This window comes from Berghia stephanieae, chromosome 1, assembly GCF_034508935.2.
Source record: "Berghia stephanieae isolate SIO BIC M18660-M18661 chromosome 1, UCSD_Bste_1.3, whole genome shotgun sequence".
Classification (NCBI taxonomy): Eukaryota; Metazoa; Mollusca; class Gastropoda; order Nudibranchia; family Aeolidiidae; genus Berghia; species Berghia stephanieae.
The window spans coordinates 46138719-46146441 of NC_088360.1; positions in this window are offsets into that span (position 1 = coordinate 46138719).

Consider the following 7723-nt stretch of genomic DNA (forward strand, 5'->3'; position numbering starts at 1 on the left):
CTGGTTTGTGTGGACCTAAATCTTTCACCACTATTTTCTCTTGAGGGGATAAGTGTCGGAATCGATTTTCAATTAAAAAATCAACATGATTCATGATTGGTTACAAATTACAGAAATAACTTTTTAAAATAAAATGATTCAAGGTAAAAATAGGTAGGTTTCATAAACAATGACAACAGCGATAATACATTTTCTCTGAATACCAACAGTATGACACACAACTTTAGAATAATTGAATTTAAAAATCCACATTTAATTCCAAACGCAAAGCACTTGTTAACTTCACACACAATCAGCGACATCTTTATAATTATACTATTATTAGACAATGCACACAATACAAGTTGAGTAGGGATCGTTGGGAGTGTGCGGGGATGAAGGACTCCGTGGGGTCAGGGATTTTTATTTATAGTACCATGGGGCTCTTCTCGGTGCATACTTTGTTTACTGTTCTTTTTGATATTTAATATATATTTAAGCAAAACCAACAATGATAAAATATATATTTATTGCCATTCTCTTCATCCGTATATCTAAGTGAAGCAAAGCCTCTTCTTTCAGTGATAAAACTGATATGGTTTTAATTTATCCCAAGTAGGACCTCAGGGCGTGCATCGCTAGATTGGCCGTCTTGGCCTAATTATTTTAGCAGTGAAAGACAATAGTTAGTTGGGGAGGGAGGGTGGAGGGAGATTGGGGAGTGGTAACTAACTTTCTTCAAGGTACAACAGAGTATAGAATAAGGACAGGACGGCCAACCGAATACTGGCTCATATAAACAAAAAAGAAACTTCCCCACCACACCACACCCTCCGCTCATTGTCACCCCGCGCAGGCAACGGGGGAAAGATGAAACGTGCCGATTTGACGCTACCTTCGCGGAGCGACGCACGAGTCGTCAAATATTAAATTCAAAACAAAAAGCAGTATGTGCTAAATTTTTAATTTTTATCAAAATTTTAAAATTGAAGTTTTTTGTTTGGTTGACATGCTAATCTACGGAAAATATAGGGCGGCACAAAACAACTTCGCTCTATTGACCGACCGCCAGTGTATCCATCAGAAGAGAGAAACCTACGGGGAGTTCTACCACCTTGTAGATGAGGTGCTGAATGATGAAGAACATTGCTTAAAGTACATTCTAATGAAACCAAGCACTTTTTACTTTCTGCTTGACATCATTGAACCATACATCTCTAATTTTTGAAAACCTATTCCTGCGACTTGTGATAACCTTGAGGGAAGCAAAACCATCATAATCATCATCATCATCATGATCACCACCATCACGTAGAATGCAAAGAAGTTTACGAAATCTCAGATGTTAACAAAATTTCAATCTACCGGAACTGAATTTTAATCGATCGATTTTGTAAATAAGAAATAACTACTGGTAGGAATACTGCCGGTGCTGGTTGTACTGATCGAGGCCTTCTTGGAGTGGCTGTTGATTCTGTACACTTGTGTATTGGTGGTACTGATTTCAGTTGTCGCTCACATGACTACCAGTTTGTGCGGGTATGTGGTCTTGTGGTATGAAACTCGCTTTCGGATATGAAGGTTCTGGGTTCGAGTCTCACTCGGCGTATAGTTGAGTCATTGGAAAAGACTTTACTCACATTCTCTCACCGTAGTCAGGTGTAAAATGAGTACCTGGCCGTCAACAATGTTGTCTGTCGGAAAAATTGTAATATCGCCTAACAGGCGTCATGTTCCGTTCTACATGTTACGTGTTGCTGTTGGTCAGGGACCGTTTGAAAAGCGCTTTGAGCACATTTAGTGGATATTGCGCTATATAAAAGCTCATTAAAAAAATTAACACTGTTTGAATATCCATATCCCTCCGTTTTATCACAGACTTTGGCTGGCCAAATTTTAGTGCAACAGTAAAATGGAAACTCCAACAAAACGACGGGGTAGCACGGAAACACCACGGGTGAGTTATTGACAAGACACGGGTGTTCCCCGGACGTGCTACGGTCGGGGGAAAATGTACTATCGACTAACAGGCGTCCTGTTTCGCCCTACATGTTAAGTTTTGCTGTTGGCTAAGGACTCCTTGTAAAGCGTTTTGAATACATTTAGTGGATATTGCGAATTATAGAAGCTCAACATTTTTAAAACTAAAAAACTAGTTATTTATTATTTATCTATTTCATGTTTGACATGCAGAACTCTTATCAACGTTTAAAGCTGGTACATGCTATGGGTGACCATTGCCTTGATTCCATGTGGGCTATTTCTGTACATCGTGGAACTAGATCTAAACTGGATCATGGATTTGGTTATTGCCGTTATTGAATTTATTAGGGATGGCGGTTCCTCCATTGAAATCCATACCAAAATGGAGCACCAATGAAAAGATAGGGATATGTACAAGATCCAAATGCGTTTTGTTTTGTTTTAAGGATTTAACGGCGCTTGCGACACATAAGGTCATATCAGCGCCAGCAAATTTTGTTTTTAAAGGTTTTACGGCGCTTGCAGCACATTATGGAAATACCAGTGCCAGTAAAAAGAAATTTCGATAGTAAAAAGTCCTAGAATTGCAAGAGAGAAAAATAACATCTCCCAAAATTAATGTCGATTTGACCGTTTTCCTCTCAGCAAGGGCATCCGGCCAGGGCCTGGACAAAACCAAATTCGAAGACGAAGTCGGAAAGCAAGTTGAAAAACAGATGAGGATAGAAGACATAGTAAGTACCCCCCCCCCCCCCCTCTGCCCACAATGTTAGGTCAGGAATACACTCAAATGTTTAAAAATCAAAATATGTAAACAAAACATATTACAGAGCATAACAGAGATGATTTACACGGCAAAAAAAAATATCATCTCCCAAAACTCTGACCGTTTCCCTTTCAGCCAGGGTATCCGGCCAGAGCCAGGACAAAACCAAGTAATCTCATCCCAAGACGGACAGTATGTTGGAAAAAGATATAGGGGGGGCGGGTGGGGGGGGGGGGGGGTAGAAGACACAATGATTACCTCCCTGCCCACAGCGCCAGGAAAAAAAAGAATGAGATAGTAAAAAAAATATAGAACTGATGTAACAGCACCAAGTAAAAATTAAGACAAATATAAATTTATCAATTGGGGAACAGAGGTTGATTTCAAGAGCATACCAATGTACTTAGTTTGAGAAGTCTCATTCAGACACCAGCACAAGATCCCTCAAACAGGAATGCACCCAATGTTTACAAAATATGTTCAAAACAAAAACATAACTATCAGTACATAACAGAGATTATTAACAAGGAAATAAAATATCTCCCAAATTAACACTGTACATTTGATTGCCCCCCCCCCCTCCCTCCACCCCCTCCGTCCCCCCCCCCCCCCCTCAACCAAGGCAATGTCAGGACAAAACTAAGTAATCGAATTCAAAGACAAAGACAAAGACAGACCCCACCAATTTGGCCAAGTGTGTTTTGATGGTAGATAACGCATTCCAGTTGATCGGCGTGAATTCAAGAGTGCTTTAGCTTAGACAAAGTTTAAATTAGAACTAAATGAAAAATAGATAATTATGTAGATATGTACCTAATTCGGAGCATCAACATGTTTTGTTTTATATTTTGAAGGTTTTGTGACGCTTACAACACATTTGTGTAATATCAGCGCAAGTAAAACGGAAGCAAGAGTTATAGATTTACAATTGAAAGCACCCAAGAAAATGTGAGACCAGGGGACTAGCTCAAATATGGAACAAAAGTTGAATTTAAGAGCATACCATTGGCACACTTAGTTTAAGTTCACCAAAAGGCCTAACCCAGACATAAAGCATACGATCCCACCAAAAGGAATGCATTCCAATGTTTACAAAACGTATTGTTAGTTTTTTAAAATTGCTTTAATGGATATACAACGTTTGCGACACAGGTCATTTCAGCGCCAGTAAAAATGAAGAAAATGATTTCCATTTTGAAGAGCCAAAGAAAATTGTAAAATAGAGGACTTGATGAAATAGGGAACAGAAGTTGATAAGAGCAAGCTATCAGTGTACTGAGTTTCAGTTCACATTAAGTCTCGTGAAATCAAAGAACCTGCAAAGTTATTGGCCAGAGTTATACATCGAACATTGGCAAGCAGTCTTAGTCCAGGACAAAACCTGAAAAAAAAGGAAAAGAGGGAAACCAACGAGCCCGTTCACAAGCGTAAAAAAAAGTAAGCAAGACTTGATCTCAGAGGATCACAATGGAAGGCGCTGCTTGAGTGGATACCATAAGGAAAATAAAATAAACATGATAAATTAAAAAAACACGAATGTTTTTTTTCAATAAATTTTATTTACTAATCCTATACCATCATCACGATATCCCAATATCATTCCTATATCATCCCTTTGTCTAACCATCATCACATTGTCAATATCATCATCACATTTTCAAGATATCACATTATCAATACCATCATCACATTATCAATATATCATCACATTATCAATATCATCATCAAATCATTATCAATATCATCATCAAAACATTATCAATATCATCATCAAAACATTATCAATATCATCATCACATTATCAATATCATCATCACATTATCAATATCATCATCAAATTGCAATATCATCATCACATTGCAATATCATCATCACATTGCAATATCATCATCACATTGCAATATCATCATCACATTGCAATATCATCATCACATTGCAATATCATCATCACAGTACTATATCATCATCACATTACAATATCATCATCACATCACAATATCATCATCGCAGTACTATATCATCATCACATTATTTCATATTCCAGTATGATCACATTATCCCTATACCATCATCCCATACTTCCTATATTATCATCACATTTCCTATGTCATCACATTTTCCTACCATCATCACATAGTCATACAATCAAATTATCCCTATTCCATCACATTATCATTATATCATTACATTGCCATACCATCATCACATTGTCCTACCATTATCACACTGTCATACCATCATCAAATTATCCCTATACCATCACATTATCATATCATTAATTGCCATACCATCATCACCTACCATTATCACATTGTCCTACCATCAAATTATCCCTATACCATCACATTATCATTATATCATCACATTGCCTGTCATCTCTATGCTTTTTACAAATAAAATACTTTGGCAAAATTGTTATTTTTGTAAATGTGTCTCAGTAAAAGACTGGGATAGTAAAAGAAAATTCTAGATTTATAATTGAAAGAGAAAAAATTAAGTAAAAGATTATTGGGTCTATAGAAATGGATTTCAGAGAACACTACAAGTGTATTTACTTTAAATAACCAAAAGTCGCATCCAGACACAAGCACAGGATTGACTTGTAGAAAATCTGCACAGATCTAAGAAATGGAGGACGTGAAATCATATCAACCGAGCTAAAGGTACTTTCTCCAAAGAACGTTATTACCCTGCATGTTTAAAAAACCACACGTCCCTCCCTATCACACCTCCCCCCCCCCCCTCCTCCCCCTTTCTCCTTTCCCCTAAGCTCCTGTAACTCCCGTCACTCCCGTCTCCCCCCCCCTCCCTCCCTCCCTCCTATATTTGTTCTCACTCTATCCATCTATATATCTTTCCCCCCTTTACCACCATCTATATTTCTACCTTTCTCGGCCATCCTTGCAGGCGCGCCCGCACAGACACACAAATCTATACACACAAACTGCAGAGTAACAAAAGAACTTAATTTTAACATCGATTGGTAAATTGGCAGAACACTCGCCTCAAGCAAAAGGACTGATTTTAAGTCAGGAGTTTTGGGTAGCTATTCTGATGAATCTGGTGGAAAATATTTTGGTGAGACCAACGGCCTATCTATAAGTTAGAAGCAAATCCTTGGATTATCTTCCGAAAACAAGGGATGAATTTTGCTTTAGTTGCTTTTAGCAGTTTTGCGACACATTTAGGTCATTTAAGCGACAGTAAAAAAGTCGTAATGTCTCGTTCTACATGTTACGAGTTGCTGTTGGTCAGGGACCCTCTATAAAGCTCTTTGAGCACGTTTAGTGGATATTGCGCTATATAAAAGCTCATACAAACAACATAGTCGGTACGTGTTTAAATAATATACACACCATTTCTACCCACCATAATAGCAAGCGTCAAAATACACAAATGTGTAAACTTAAAAGTTTATAGTCTGTCAAAGAGAGTTTTGTGAGAAGTAATCTCCCAACTGAACATAGAAAGCTGCGAAATTTAAGATAATATACAAATAAATATTATGAGCGAGAGAAAGTTTACCAACTTGACAGGGTCTGATATAGATAGAACGAAATTGACGTCACTCACCTCATTGTTATTATTTTAGCCAGACATTTTTATGAGTGGTTCTCACTAATTGTATTAATCAGGCTATAAACGTTTAACGTTACAAATTGTTTTGTGTTGGTACGTTATAGATAGTGTGCGCTTGGCTAAGAAGCTCACAACATTGCCATCCGGAAGTATAACGGACCAACACACAAAACTTTGTGTAACCATGAACATTTTTAATCTGGTTAATACAGCTTAATGAGAATTACTCATAAACGCGGATGGCAAAAAAAAATAAATAACAAAGACCTGAGTGACGTCAACTGCATACTATCTATACCCGGCTGGCGGATGTTGTAAAGTTTTAGATAAACGCAATGCATCAATATCATCTGCTTTTAAAACCCTAAAGATAGAACGAAATTGACGTCATGTAGCTATGTTCGCTTTTAGCCAAGCATTTCAATTAATAGTTCTCGCTCAATTGTATTAATCAGACAATAAACGTTTAAGGTTATATTTCTTTTCTTTGTGCTGGTACCTTCTCTCCGGCTGGCATGTTAAGAGTTTTATTCTTAAAATGAGGGGGGTGGGGGGGGGGGGGAATATTGATAATGATGAAATTTGACCCAGTTGGCTAATAATAATAATAATAATAATAATAATAATAATAATAATAATAATAATAATAATAATAATAATAATAATAATAATAATAATGTTAATTGAGCTTTATATAGCGCAATATCCACTAAATGTGCTCAAAGCGCTTTACAAGGAGCCCCTGGTCAACAGCAACATTTAACATGTCACATTTTTTTCGGACAAAAACAACGCTGTTAACGGCGAGGTACTCATTTTACACCTGAGTACGGTGAGAGAAAGTGAGTAAAGAGCCTTTTCCAAGGACTCAACTATGCGCTGAGCGCGAGGCTCGAACCCAGGACCTTCCGATCCGAAAGCGAGTGTCATACCACAAGACCACATAGCCGCATTTAACAGTAGTAGTAGTAATAATAATAATAATAATAATAATAATAATAATAATAATAATGATGATGATGATGATGATGATGATGATGATGATGATGATGATGATGGTGATGATGATGATGATGATGATATAATAATAATAATAATAATTAATAATAATATGATAATAATAATAGAATAGAATAATAATAATAATAATAATAATAATAATAATAATAATAATAATAATAATAATAATTAATAATAATAATAATAATTTTTTAAAAATAATAATAATAATCATTATTATTATTATATGTTGTTGTTGTTTGTTACCATGAGTTTATTTTGTTTAGATTTATTTCTTTTCCTTTTTTTATATACAGTTTTTATGGTCCTGCTTATGATTATTGTCGAAAACATATCAACTTCTGGATAAACTTTAGACCCAATATTCACCATCATCATCATCATCATCATCATCAT